The sequence below is a fragment of the Myodes glareolus genome, chromosome 12 (genome assembly GCF_982192425.1).
Source record: "Myodes glareolus chromosome 12, mMyoGla1.1, whole genome shotgun sequence".
NCBI lineage: Eukaryota > Metazoa > Chordata > Mammalia > Rodentia > Cricetidae > Myodes > Myodes glareolus.
The window spans coordinates 2,112,641-2,127,362 of record NC_142037.1 but is presented as its reverse complement, the minus strand read 5'-3'; the positions used below and the strand labels follow the sequence as shown (position 1 = coordinate 2,127,362).

General features: G+C 38.8%; 1 pseudogene; it reads right to left on the bottom strand.

Annotated features, from left to right (window-relative positions):
• Positions 1-12,872: 12,872 nt before the first annotated feature.
• Positions 12,873-13,854, bottom strand: LOC125401341 (alpha-enolase pseudogene; annotated as a pseudogene).
• Between the last annotated feature and the right edge of the window lie 868 nt (positions 13,855-14,722).

The following is a 14,722-nucleotide window of genomic DNA, read 5'->3' as shown; positions in this document are numbered from 1 at the left end:
TGTTTTGCCATATAAACTTGATTATTGTTCTCTCAAGGTCTGTGAAGAAGTTTGATGGGATTTTGATGGGGATTGCATTGAATCTATAGATTGCTTTTGGTAGAATTGCCATTTTTACTATGTTGATTCTCCCAATCCAAGAGCAGGGGAGGTCTTTCCATTTTCTGGTATCCTCCTTAATTTCTTTCTTCAAAGACTTAAAGTTTTTGTCAAATAGGTCTTTCACTTCCTTGGTTAGAGTAACCCCAAGATATTTTATGCTATTTGTGGCTATCATGAAAGGTGATGCTTCTCTGATTTCCCTCTCTGCTTCTTTATCCTTTGTGTATAGGAGGGCCACTGATTTTTTGGAGTTGATCTTGTATCCTGCCACGTTACTAAAGGCAGCACCACTTTTTAAATATGCTTTCTTTTTTGCACTTGATATTTTTTGCTTCATCGTCAAAAATTAGTTGTTCTAAGATGTGTGGATTGATATCTGGGTTTTTATTCAGTTCCACTGGTCCTCCTATCTGTTCTTATGTCAGATATTAGCTCTTTTTGAAAGTTCTGGTAGAATTCTGCATGAAAATCATCTGGCCCTGGGCTTTTTTTGGTTGGGAGGTTTTTGATGACAGCTTCTATCTTCTTGTGGCTTATAGGTCTATTTAAATTGCTCACCTGTTCTTAATTTAATATTGGTATATATCTATCTAAAAAATTGCCCATTTCTTTTACATTTTTCAATTTTGTGGAGTACAGGTTTTTGTAGTAGGACCTAATGTTTCTTTGAATTTTCTGATTTTGTTAATTTGGATATTCTCTCTCTGCCTTTTGATTAGTTTGTGTAAGGGTTTGTCTGTCTTGTTGACTTTCTCAAAGAACCAACTCTTTGTTTCATTGATTCTATGTATTGTTTTCTGTGTTTCTAGTTTGTTGATTTCAGCCCTCAATTATTTCCTGTATTCTACTCCTCCTAAGTGAGTCTGCTTCTTTTTTTTCTAGAGCTTTCAGGTGTGCTGTTAGGTTGCTAATGTGAACTTTCTCCATTTTCTTTATGTGGGAACTTAGTGTTATGAACTTTCCCCTTAGCACTGCTTTCATAGTGTCTCATAGGTTTGTATATGTTGTGCCCTTATTCTCATTGAATTCAAGGAAGATTTTAATTTCTTTATTTCTTATTTGACCAAGGGGTGGTTCAATAGTTGACTGTTCAGTTTCCATGAGTTTGTAGGCTTTCTGGGAATAGTATTGTTGCTGAATTCCAACTGTACTACATGGTGATCTGATAAGACACAAGTAGGTTACTCCATTTCTTTTGTATCTGTGGATGTTTGCTTTGTTACCAAGTATGTGATCAATTTTCGATAAGGTTCCATGAGAAGCTGAGAGGAAGGTGTATATATACGTGTATATATATACACACATATATATACAATATATATACATATATTACAATATCCATATATATGTATGTATTTGTTTGGAGGGAATGTTCTATAGATGTCTGTTAAGTCCATTTAATTCTTGACATCTGTTAGTACTCTTATTTCTCTGTTTAATTTGTCTGGTTGACTTGTCCATTGGCGAGAGAGGAGTGTTTAAATCTCCTACTATTAGTGTGTGGGCTTTGATGTGTGATCTAAGTTTCAGTAATGTTTCTTTTACATATGTGGGTACTCTTGTATTAGAGGCATAGATATTCAGGATTGAGACTTCATCTTGCTAAATTGTTCCTGTAATGAGTATAAAATGTTCTTCACTATCTCTTCTGACTGATTTTAGTTTGAAATCAATTTTGTTAGATATTAGGGTTAGATATTAAGAAACATTCCTGCTTGTTTCTTAGGTCCATTTAATTGGAAAACATTTTTCAACCCCTTTACTCTGAGGTAAGGTCTGTCTTTGAGGTTGAGGTGTGTTTCTTTTAAACAGCAGAAGGTTGGATTCTGTTTTTGCATCCATTCTCTTAGCCTGTGTCTTTTTATAGGTGAATTGAGACCAGTAATATTAAGTGATATTAATGACCAGTGGTTGTTAGCTCCGGTTATCTTACGGTAGTAGTGTTTGTGTGTTTCCCTTCTTTGGGTTATGCTGGTGGGGGCGGTTATCAGATGTCTGTGCTATTGTGGGTGTAGTTAGCATCCTTGGGTTGAGATTTTCCTCCTAGTACTTTTGTAAGGCTGGGTTTGTGGATACATATTGTTTAAATCTGGTTTTGTCATTGAATATCTTGTTTTCTCCTTCAATGGTGAATGAAAGCTTTGCTGGGTATAGTAGTCTGGGCATACATCCATGGTCTCTTAGTGTCTGCAGCAATCTATCCAGGACCTTCTGGCTTTCATGATTTCCATTGAGAAGTCAGGTGTAATTCTGATAGGTTTACCTTTAAATGTTACTGAAAGACCCTCGGAGTGGGGAGACTCTCACTCAAGTCTCGGGATAACATGATCCCCCAGGAACTTGTGAGAGACTGTCCTTGCTGCAATTACATGAGGTTTATTGACAGGAACCAGTGCACTGGGGCTGAGACGCATATCTCATGCAGGAGTAGAGGAGTTCAACCCCGAGGAGTTGGAAGAAGGAGTATTTAGGGGAAGAAACCACAACCCAAAGAGGGTATGGAGGGCATCATTGGAAAATTCTGAAAATACCAATGATAATCACAAGGGGGTAATTTCCCATTTCTCATGACTATTCTCAAGATTGTAATCTATCTTTATGGTCAGCTAGTTCCTGGAACAGAGTCACTGAACCGGCTAACCTAGATTTTTGGCTCTAGTCTTTCTGCTAGAGATTTTTGGCTCTACTCTTCCTGGTCCTCTATTACTTGAACTTTTTCCTTTGAAGCTCATAATATTCTTTCTTTGTTCTGTATGTTTTGTGTTTTGATTATTATATGGTGAGGGGATTTTTTTTGATCCAGTCTATTTGGTGTTCTGTAAGCTTCTTGTACCTTCATAGGAATATCCTTCTTTAGGTTGGGAAAATTTTCTTCAATTATTTTGTTGAATATATTTTCTGTGCCTTTGAGCTGAAATTCTTCTCCTTCTTCTACCCCAATTATTCTTAGGTTTGATCTTTTCATGGTGTCTCAGATTTCCTGAATGCTTTACATTAAGAATTTGTTGGATTTAATGTTTTATTTGATTAATGAGTCTATTTCTTCTATAACACGTGAGAGTCTTTCCTCTATCTCTTGTATTCTGTTGGTTATATTTGTCTCTGTAATTCTTGTTTGTTTACTCAGATTTTCCATATCCAGAATTCCCTTGGTTTGTGTTTTCTTTATTACCTCTATTTTAGTAGTCAAATCTTGACCTATTTCCTTCACCTGTTTGATTGTCTTTCCTTGGTTTTCTTTGAGGGATTTATTAATTTTTTCCATTTTTTGTCTTCTTTTCCATTTCTTTAAGGTAGTTTTTCACTTCCCCTTTAAAATTCTCCATCATTTTCACAAAGTTACATTTAAAGTCACTTTCTTTTACTTCTTCTGGGTTAGAATGATCAAGTCTTCCTGTCTTGTGACCACTGGGTTCGGTGTTACCATGTTGCTTTCTTTCTTTTTTATTGATTTTTATTGAGCTCTACATTTTTCTCTGCTCCTCTCCCTGCCTCTCCCCTCCCCCTTCAAATGCTCCCCCAAGGTCCCCATCCTCTCAATTGCTTTCTCTCATGTTGCTTTCTAGGTTGTTGGAGGAATTCTTGCTTGGGCACCTACCCATCTCTTCCTTCAAATCAGCTGGCAGTGTGTTTACATCTTGGTTCAATCCTTCCTGTGGCTGCCTGAGTATTTTGGAGTTTTTCTTGATCTGCTCTGTACTGTCAATGTCTGTCTCAGAAAGCCTCTGAGGTCTTTCTTGGTTTTCTCTCCTGGTTTGCTCTCTTGGTGCTCTCTCTTCATCCCCTCAGTGTTGTAGCAAGCTCTCGGTTTCCTCAGTATTATGGCAAGCTATCATCTCTTTGGCAAGGTGTGATTAGTTGCTTGGGGGTGTCCAGTGGATGGGTTTGGGTTTTGAGAGCGCCTAGCCCCTGGAAACTCCTTGCTGGCTGTTGAGGAAAGCCTAGGGAGTTGGGGAAGGGCCCCTGATTTTTTCCTGCTGGAGAGGTCCTAGAGAATGGGGTTTCCTGCTGTGTGGCTGTTCACTCACATCTTAAGTCCCCTCAGTATTGAAGCAAGCTGTGTTTCAGTGTTCCACTGAGATTGCAGGAGAATAGGCTGGTTTGGAGGTGGGGTGTAGCTAGTAGTTTGGATGGCAGCTGAATGCGTTGAGGGGAGCCTAACTGCAGGAAACCCTCTGCTTGCTGGCTAGAAAAGCCAAGGTAGTTGGGGAAGGTGCCCAGGGTTTTGTCCTGCTGGGCAGGTCCTAGAGAGTGGGGCATCCTGCCTTGTGGCTGTTCACTCACCTCTTATGTCCCCTCAGTACTGGAGCAAGCTGTGTTTCAGAGTTCCACTGAGACTGCAGTAAATGTTTAGTGTTTTTATTTACTATTTTATATCTAGGGGGTCTTTTGGTTCAGTTTATTTGGTGTTCTGCAAGCTTCTCATATCTTTATAGGCATATTCTTCTTTAGGTTTGGAAAGTTTTTTTCTATGATTTTGTTGAATAAATTTTCTGTGCCTTTGAGCACAGAAATTTTTGAGTTGTAATTCTCCCTCTTCTACCCCTATTCTTCTTAGATTTGGTCTTTTCATGGTATACCAGATTTTCTGAATTTTCTTGTTAAAAATTTTGTTGGATTTAACATTTTCTTTGACAGATGAATACATTTTCCCTGTATCTTCAATGCCTGAGAGTCTCTCTTCCATCTCTTGTATTCTGTTGGTTATGCTTGCGTTTGTATTCCCGTTTGTTCAACCATATTTTCCATTTCCAGAATTTCCTCAATTTGTGTTTTGTTTATTTCCTCTATTTTAATTTTCACATCTTTAACTGTTTCCTTTATCTATTTGATATTTTTGTCTTGGGTTTTTAAAAATATTTATTCCATTTTTTTTACTTTCTTTGATTTCTTTAAGGAAATTTCTCATGTCCTCTTTAAGGGCCTCTATCATCTTCATAAAGCTATCTAAAGGCCATTTCCTTCTGCTTTGTGTTGGGGTACTCAGCTCCTGCTGTTGTAGGGTCTCTGGGTTCTGGTGATGCCATATTGCTCCTGTTGCTGTTGAGTATATTCCTATATTGCCATCTCTCCATCTCTTCTACTTGGTGCAAGCAGTACTTATTTGACTAAGGGCTTCTGATGCCTTTTTCCATTTGTCTTAGGCAGTGATGTATCTCTAGGGGTTGTTCTTCCAATTGGTTCAGGCTATGCTTGTGTCCTTGGGGATGCTCTAATTTCAATTGGTTCAGGTTGTGTTTTGTCTCTAAGGGATGTTTTTTCAGGGAGACAGTGCTGGGTTCAGTAGATTTGGGTGATGGAGTGGGTTTTTAGGTTATACTGTTCAGTGGGTGGGGACAGAGGTGGAGCAGCCTGCCAGCAGGACTCTTACTGTTAACTGGTTGGTGGGGAGTGTTCCTTAAAGGAATTGCTCTTGGTAGGGCAACCATGCTCCAGTGGATGACACGACACTGAGAAGTATATGGACAGCACAAATTGCAGTTGATTGGTTATTAAACTAAGAAAAAAAGGACATGAAGTTGTGGGAAGAGAGATGTGGGAGTGGAAGGAATTATGGGGTGGAGTTGTGACTGAGAATGATCAAAATGTATTGTATGAAATTCTTAAGTAATAACTTTTTTATAAAATGTGCTTACCAATAAAAGTACAAAAAACTTGTGATAAAAAAGCAGAAGAGCTATTCTGCTGGTATAAGCAAGTAATCCTACATACTTGGGAAGTTGAGACAAGTGAATCAACTGGTCTACACACTGAGTTCAAGACCAGGAAGGGCAACTTAGTGAGATTGTCTCAAAATAAGTGGTAAAAGTGGGGAAGACTAGGGAGGCAGTTTCGTGTTAGTGCTTGCTTAACATCTGCAATACCCTGGGATTAATATTTCAGTGCTACCTCCTCAACATTCACATGAACTAAAGACCAAAATAAATATTTCTATGATGATGTGCAGCCCTGGGGATCCCGACTCTTAGTGTGAACCCAGTTTGTCTCTTTCCTACAAACTTTCTTAGTCTTCCTTCTAGTTCATCTCTATTTCTTTGTGTCAGTTTTGATTCCACAAACACTTTCCATCAGTGATCTCCAGTGATCACACAGGACTGGGACTCAGGTTGGCAATTTTCACCGTTCTTCTGTGCACTATTTCTGTTTCCCAGTCTCACAGCCCTATAGAAGCCTGCTTGCAGGAGCCCATATGTTGTGGGATTCCCCTCTTTATGCAATGACTATGTTTTACTATTGTTGGTTAATAAAGAAGCTACTTTGGCCTATGTTAGGGCAGAATACACCAAGGTGGAAAATCCAATTGGAGATAGAGGAAGACAGAAGGCAGCGTCAGGCAGATGCTATAGCCACCCAAGAAACAAAAGGTAACAAACCACAAACTTTGTGGTAAAATATAAAATAATAGAAATGGATTAATTTAAGATATAAGAGTCAGCTAGAAAGTCTCCTGAGCCATCGACCAAGCAATGTTGTAATTAATACAGTTTTTGTGTGATTATTTGGGTGGGTAGCCAGAGAATGAAAGTTTAGCCTCCATTTACATAATGTCACCCAAAGTTTGGCAGTGTACATTCACATAAAGCCTAAGAAAGCTTAAAAAAGACTTATAGTCCTAAAAAACAGAGTCAATTGGAGCTTCTTGGTACTGCATTTTTTCAGATAGGCTCTTTTTGCTGGCTTCAAGCAGAGATGCAGCTTCTTTAAGAGATAGCCCTCTGGTTCACACTGGCAACACAAATGGCTCTGGCACTTCATGAGGTACCACTACAGAATACTCAAATGTGGTTTGTAAACAGAGTGCTACAAGTTGCTTAATGGAGACATAAATCCATTACATTTCTGGAGTTGAGGCAGCGAGCCTGGCTTGCAGTGTTGGTAGTAAACATACCTCTGTCGTGTTGGACGAGGCAAAGCCAAAGGCAAAACTGCAGCATTAGTCTTTGTCATGCTGCTTAGCATTTTAGAAAGTGCCCCTGGTCAAGAAAGTATTACAGACACACAATAAAGACAGATCCAGACAAAAGACATATAAATGAGTCATAGTGTTGTTTCAATGTACATGGGCTTAAGAGAGAGAAGAAAGAGTACAGTCATAGATTAAAAGAGTAAAGATAATTAAATAAATATTAATAAGTATGTGACTAAAAAAGTCACACATAAAGATGGAATATACACAGAGTTTGAATTATATGCATTATTGTGTTTTCTTTGTATTTTTGACTGTTAATAAGTTAACTGCTGAAAAACATTTGATTCTGGGGCTGATAAACTAAACCAATATATATATCTATTAAATGTATCTTGACTTCAGAATTTGAGTCTAAGGGTATGCTACTTTGTGAAAGAGATTCTGCTTTTGCTTTCACAAAAGATAAGAACCTATGAATTCCTTCCAAGATAATGTGGTTTGATGGATTAAGAATCCCCAAAAGTTCTCCATGAACCTTAAAAATACTTTGTCAAAAGAAACAGTAGGAAGCAGTTTGGAGAAATCTGTGGCCAAATTCTCAAAATGCTTCTTTATAAATGTTTATTTTTATTTTAAAAGGCCTGGTTACAAATATATAAATGATTAATGGTAACAGTCAATTTCTATGAAAATAAGGGGGATATGATATAGAGATGAATGCTTTGTATGGATCTTAGTCTATTGACACAAATTTAATCTTGATTTTATTATGCTGTGTACATATATTTCTGCTCTTGTATTATGTTTGTGAAGCTCATTTAAAAATGCAACATATAGTTAAGAAATATAGATTGATAGATAGTCCTCTGTTATAATCAAACTTACAGACCTGTTAGTTATGTTTTATTGATATATAAAGATATATTTTAGTGAGATAGATAATCTTCAATACTTCAAAGACCTACAGAATATGACATTTAAAAAGTTTTAAGAACTTAGACTTTTTTTAAACAGTGAGACAAGTCTGCTTCTGGCAGCATCAAATTATTTCAGAAAGGTTAATGGGCATTGAAGAAACTCATAAAACTTGCCTTTAATGGGACAAGGCTAGCTTTTTGGGCAATAAATTGCTCTTGCCTCAACTGCTTGATGGTAAGCTGTATAAAAAGGATGTGCAGGACCCACAGGAAAATAGCTGATAAACTTGCCTAAATAAGATGAGACAGTCCTTCAGTGTTTCTGCTTCAAAGAAGAAAGTGACTGACAAACTGCCAATACTGATGAAAAGTCTTTCAAATTTCTTACTTCACAGAAATATCTGCTGGATACTATGGGCCTGCGGACTAAAGATGGATGACCTAATGTTACAGAAGAACTTTGTGTGACTGCTCAGGCAGTGAGATGTGTCTGTCAACTCTAGAGCTCTGGAAGTTGCTTAAAATGCAGTTCCTGTTTACTTAGGTAATATTATGTCCTTTTGGAGTCTTTGATGAAGTTGAAGAAATATAGTTATAATTATAAAAGATAGATTAGATATAAAACTTTAGACTCTCACAGATAGGATAGATGATGGAGTATTTTCCTTAATTTGTCAAATATAAATGGACTAAATATTGTAACTATAATTCTTGCTTGATAATTATTTTGTTGTATGTAATTTTGCTATGTTAAGGTTAAAGCCTTCCTTTTCATTTAGACAGAAAGGGAGAAATCGTATGGGAAGTCCTTCTGCATATGTGTTACTTTTATTGGTTAATGAATAAACCTGTTTTGGCCAGGGGCTTAACAGAATAGAGCTAGGTGGGAAAACTAAACTGAATGCTGGGAGAAAGAAGGCAGTCATTGGTATATAATGTAGCCACCTGAGAAGACAGAACAACCAGAAACTTGCCTGTAAACCATGAACCTTATGGTAAAATATAAACTAATGGAAGTGGGTTAATTTAAGATAAAAGAGTTAGGCAGAAATATGTTTAAGCTATTGGCCAAACAGTATTGCAATTAATATAGTTTCTGTGAGGTTATTTTGAATCTGGGCAGCCAGAAACAAATGAGACGCCTCTGCCGACAGAAAGATGCATAGATAAACGTAAGAGAGGGGGTGTTTTTTTAAAGGGTATTGCCCATGGTAGGTCAACCATGCTACAATGAATTACCTCAATATAAAACATACGGGCAGCACAAATTGAAATTGGTTGATTATTAAACCAAGAAAGAAAAGGGCGTGAAGTTGTAGGAAGAGAGAGATGTGGGAGTGGATCTAGAAGGAATTAGGGGATGGAGATGTGGGTGAATATGATCAAAATGCATTGTATGAAATCTCAAATAAACACCAAATAAACACCTTTTTTCCCTAAAATGTCCTTGTCCTGCTTACCAATAAAAGAACAAACAACAAAAGACCAAAACAAGTATTTCTATGAAAATGTCCAGCCCTGGGGACCTTGACTCTTGGTGTGAATTCAGCTGAACTCTTCCCTGTCAGCTCTCTCAGCCTTCCTCCCCGTCTATCTCCACTACTTTGTGTCAGCTTAAACACCACATACAGTGTCTACCAGTGATCCCCAGTGGTCACAAAGGGCTGTTTTCACTATCCTTCCTGTCTGCCATTTCTGTTTTCCAGTCTCACAGTCCTGTAGCAGCCTGCTTTTAGGAGCCCCTCCTTCCTCTCACCCTACATCCTTGGGACTCTGCTACTTGCTGAAGACCCAGATAGGTCTCCCCTGATGATCCTCTTAATTCATTCTCTTTGTGGGCCAAAAATCCCACCAAACACTTTTGAGCAGGAACCACTGTGGCCTTACTGGTCTCAAACTCAGGTAGGTAGTTCTCAACAGTCTTCCTGTCCTTCATTACATTTCCTATAGACTTTACTCCTATTGTGGTAGCAGCCTTTTTTCAGGAGCCCCTCCTCCTTTCAAACTCCATTCACTGCTTCTCAGGAGCAGTTGTCATGAGCTATTGAGGGCCATGATGCAATTATAGCTTATATCATTTAATAATTCAGATGTCAACCTACCAGAGGAATTGTTACCTTATGGGGTATTCAATCAGCAAGACTTGCAGAGCACTGATTTTTTTTGAAACAGTTGCTGTCATCTACAGTTTCACTTGTTCAATAGCAGCTATGACATCTCCCCATTATCACACATTTTCATGAAGGCATCTAAATCTTATGAGCACACATATCCGTAGATGGTCAGGAAGATAGCTTCTCATTTATTTGTAAAAAATAATATATAGAGAATATTAATATATGCTTCATTACTATATCTACTGTTCCATGAGGACTGTCGACACTTAAAACCTGATTTGTTCCTTTTACTCAGACTAACTGCTCACAATTAGCTCATTTTTGTCAGATCAAGTTCATGTAGACTAAAAGTCTTTCGAAAAAGAAAACACTACAGAATTGCAGGTGTGTAGCCACAGTTACTAACACAAAACACCCCAAGAAAAGCATGCCTATTCTTTACATGCCAAGTATGCTGACAATAGAGTTGTGTCTCAGAGTTTTCACTGGGCACTGTACTTTCTGCCTGTCTTACACCTGTAACCTTGGAACCCCATCTTTGGGCCTGTAGGCTGAAGATGGGTGCCACAACGTTACTGAAGAACTTTGGGTGACTGTCCAGGTAGTGAGATGTCTTTGTCATTTCTAGAGCTTTGGAAGTTGCTTCCATTGCACTTCCTGTTAATGTAGGCAATATTATATTCTTCTCATGTCTTTGATAGAGTTGAAGACAGATAATTATAGTTAAGTTTTCCTTAGTTATGATAAAAGATAAATTAGATATGAAACTTTAGACTCACAAAGAAATAGTGTAACTGTAATTCTTGCTTGATACCTGTTTGTTATATGTAATTTTACTATGTTAAAGTTAAAACCTTACTTTTTACTTAGACAGAAAAGAGGAGACAATGTGCGATTCTACTTTATATGCTGTGAATATGTTTTGTTACCATTGGTTAATAAAGAAACTGCTTTGGGCTATGGTAGAGTGGAGTATAGCAAGTTGAGAAATTCAGAGATAGAGGAGGAAAGAAGGTGGAGTCAGGCAGATGCCACATAATCCAAGAAACAAGAGGTAACAAACCACAAGTCTTGTGGCAAAATATTAAATAATTAATATAAGATGTAAGAGCTAGCTAGACATATGCTGAGCCATCGGCCAAGCAGTGGTGCAATTAATATAGTTTTTATATATTATATAGTGATTATTCAGGTCTGGGTGACCAGGAGATGAAAATTCAGCCTCTGTTTAAACACATCCTCTCCTTCTACCTCCTGGGCACTCTGCTGCTTGTTGTAGATCCAACTAGGTCTCTCCTGCTGACCCTCCCAGTTCTCTCTTCTTCCCTGTCTTCATTCATTTTTGTGGGCCATCAATTTCCACAAACCCTTTTTACTGGGGACTCCTGTAGCCACACTGGTCTGGGACTCAGGTAGCAGTTCTCACTGTTCTTCCTGTCTTTCATTATGTTCCTTCCACTCTTTATTCCTAGTCCTGTAACAGCCTTCTTGCAGGACCTCTTCTGTAAATGGAGACTGTACTTTTCTTTTCTGGTCACTCAGACTTTAATAATCACACAAAACTCTATTAATTACAACACTGTTTGGCCAACATCTCAGGTATATTCCTAGATAGCTCTTACATCTTAATTAACCCATTTCTACTATTTTATATTTTACCATGAGGCTCAGGGTTTGTTACCTCAAAACTTGCTTCTTGGTCAGCTACATGGCATCTCTTTGACTCCGCCTACTCTCTATCTTTGTTCAGATTTCCCACCTGGCTTTACTTTACTATGTCTTTGGCCAACCAATTCATCAACCAATAAAAGCAACACATATATCTCACAGCACCCCTCCTCCCAATCAAATTTTATTCCCTGACAACTAATTTTGGTGCAGAACCAGGATTTCCTCTTGCTCTTTCACCCTTGTCTCTCCAGACTTACTATTGATTCTACCACAGCCTGTTTTAGGAGCCCCTCCTTCAACCACACCTACATTCCCTGGAGACTTCCATTCTTGCTGTGGACACGTTCCCCTAGCTCTTTCCTAGATCCTTTCGAGGTTTTCCTCCTGGATTATCTCCATTCCTTTCTGCCAATGACCTACCCACAGAAGTATACTTTACCAGAGACCCCATAGTCACCACGTTTGCCTAGGCTCCAGAGAGGGTACCAACAACAAAAGAACTGAACACCTATCATAGAGAGACAAGATCATATACCAACACCAAGGCTCACCTCATACAACATAGCTTCATATGCTTAGATCCCAGTGGAAAGACACAAACATTGACAACCAAGGCAACAAACGTCCACCAGGAATCAGTAACCTGTATCCAGAGGCCTTGAAAAATACAATATAGCTGAAGCACAATGCAAGTATTTCAAAATAGCAATTATGAATATGTTCAAGGATCTTACAGAAGCTATGTATAAAGAGGATGTGAACAATGAAGTCTATAAAACATAAAGAGTTGAATAAATGAAAATTTCAAGATATAAAAATAAAATTTATCTATTAATATATCGATTTATTTTGGGGTAAGTGAGGCTTTTGTTTTGTATGTAGAACCACTGTGGCATCTTGTCTGTGGCCTCATTAGAGTTAAGAAGGCTCCACACACTAACTAGGAATTGAAGTAACAGAAACAATGATTGTCACCAATCGCATGATTACAAAGCTGGAGTTTCGAGCAGGTCTCTTAGTGGTCAGGTGTGGCTTCAACCATCTGACGACATTGTGGCATGGCAGCTACACACACTGGCTGGCCTTGTGCTGTCTCCATGACACTGGGGACAGGATTTAAGCAGGTGGTAGCTCCAGTGATCTCCAAGCCACAGTTCACTTTGTCAGAGTATTCCTGAAGGATTTGCCAGCAAACCTGGCATTGGTGACACTCTATCCCTTAATTCTAAGGACCTGAATGTACCTGACCCACTGCTCAGATTGGCAAGAGGCACCATACATGAGCTGCCCCATGCAGAATTCCACCACCAGGTAAGTGATGAAATCATCCTCAGTGTTCAGAGAACAGTGGAACTCTATGACACCCCAACCATTGGGCTGGTGGAACCTCTACTCCTGCAAAGGCTCAGTCACAGAGACTGATTTGGTTCACTTTGAGCAAGAGTCATTTATAGGACTTCTGTTTCACAGCCTCGGCAATCAGTTCAGGATAGGTTATCATGAGGTCATCCCCAACCATCTGAATGCCTAGACTAGCTGTGCACTTCTGCTGAGCTTTCTAGTTGTCCTGGTCAAACAGGTCCCCAATGGAAACCACTGGATACTCTGGATGAAGGATTTATGCAGGTCAACAATCTGGTTGGGCATGATGCTGTAGTCATCAGGAGACTTGAAGTCCAGGTCATATTTGCTAGACCTGAAGAATTCAGAGGCTGCCTTCTCAATTGCATCTACATATATTCAAAGGTTTCTGCGTTCTTCAGAATATTAGGTGTAAACCAGCCCTCATAACTCACATTGGTGGCATCTTTCCTATATTTCTTCCTGATGACATTCTTCAAGTTGTGCTAAACCACAGTTCCAATGCCCATGGCTTTCTGGAAACTGGACACCTCCAGGCAGGATCATGAAATGTTGCATAGCTGGCTTTCTGGCAGCATGTGAACCATCATTTATCACACTGAAAACTGTGAGCCACAGGATGTCTGTAGCATTGGCAGCCAAGTAAGCTATGTTAGAACACAGGGACACCCATTTTCTATGACTCCAGTTTTAAGACAGCCAGGAACACTTCCAGTATGGCATTTGCCTCAGATTTGGATTCATTTTCACGGCCTTCCATCTCAGTTACCAGTTTGTCAGTTTTCTCTTTTCTACGACATTCAGTTTCTTGCTACCTAGAGCAGCTGCAGTAGTTTTATTGTACTCTACAGCCTTTGAGACCCCTTCCCTAGTAGCACATTTTATCAATGTCATGGAGTTCTAGGGCCTTTATATACGTCTTTGGAGGCACTGCTGGGTACAGCAGCTGGAAGAGACCTTTAGAGGTGCAGAGATCAAACTCAACAGTGGACTTTCCTGAGAATCAGAGATCTTTCTGGCTTGAATCTTTAGAATAAATGTGGTGAATTTTCAGCCTTTGGATTGTCACACAGGAAAGAAACAGGTTTCTGCAGACACAGAAGAGAGAATTCAGTAGAACTCAATAAAGACAAGAAAATACTAAAGAGACATCAAACTGAAATGAATCTGGAAATGCAAAATGTAGGAGGACAAACAAAACCCTCTAGCTAAGCTCTTGAGAATATTCAACATCTCTTCTGCTTACTCCATTAACACCAGGAATTCCTTAGAGATTACAATATTATGGACAAGCATGAGTAATCACCAGCTCTGTGCATTGAGCTTCTAAGGTTATTTAGGAGTAATTGGTTAGCTGGTCCTTCCGAGTTATCACCTTGATCTCTGTAATCCAGGACTGCACAGCCCTGTTTGCTCTTTATACAGTGTTCTGCACCAAGAAATTCTTGATATTATGTTCATTTTGGGATTCAGAGTGAGCTTGAGCCTTCACAGCCAACAAACAAGACAAATCTGTCATATCCACAGCCCTTCCTCATGACCACACAGATCCAAAGTTTAGCCATGTAAGTTCTGAGGGAATTGAGGATGATGAAGAGATTACAAAAATTATTTCCTAATCATATGAGCTATGATAATTTGGT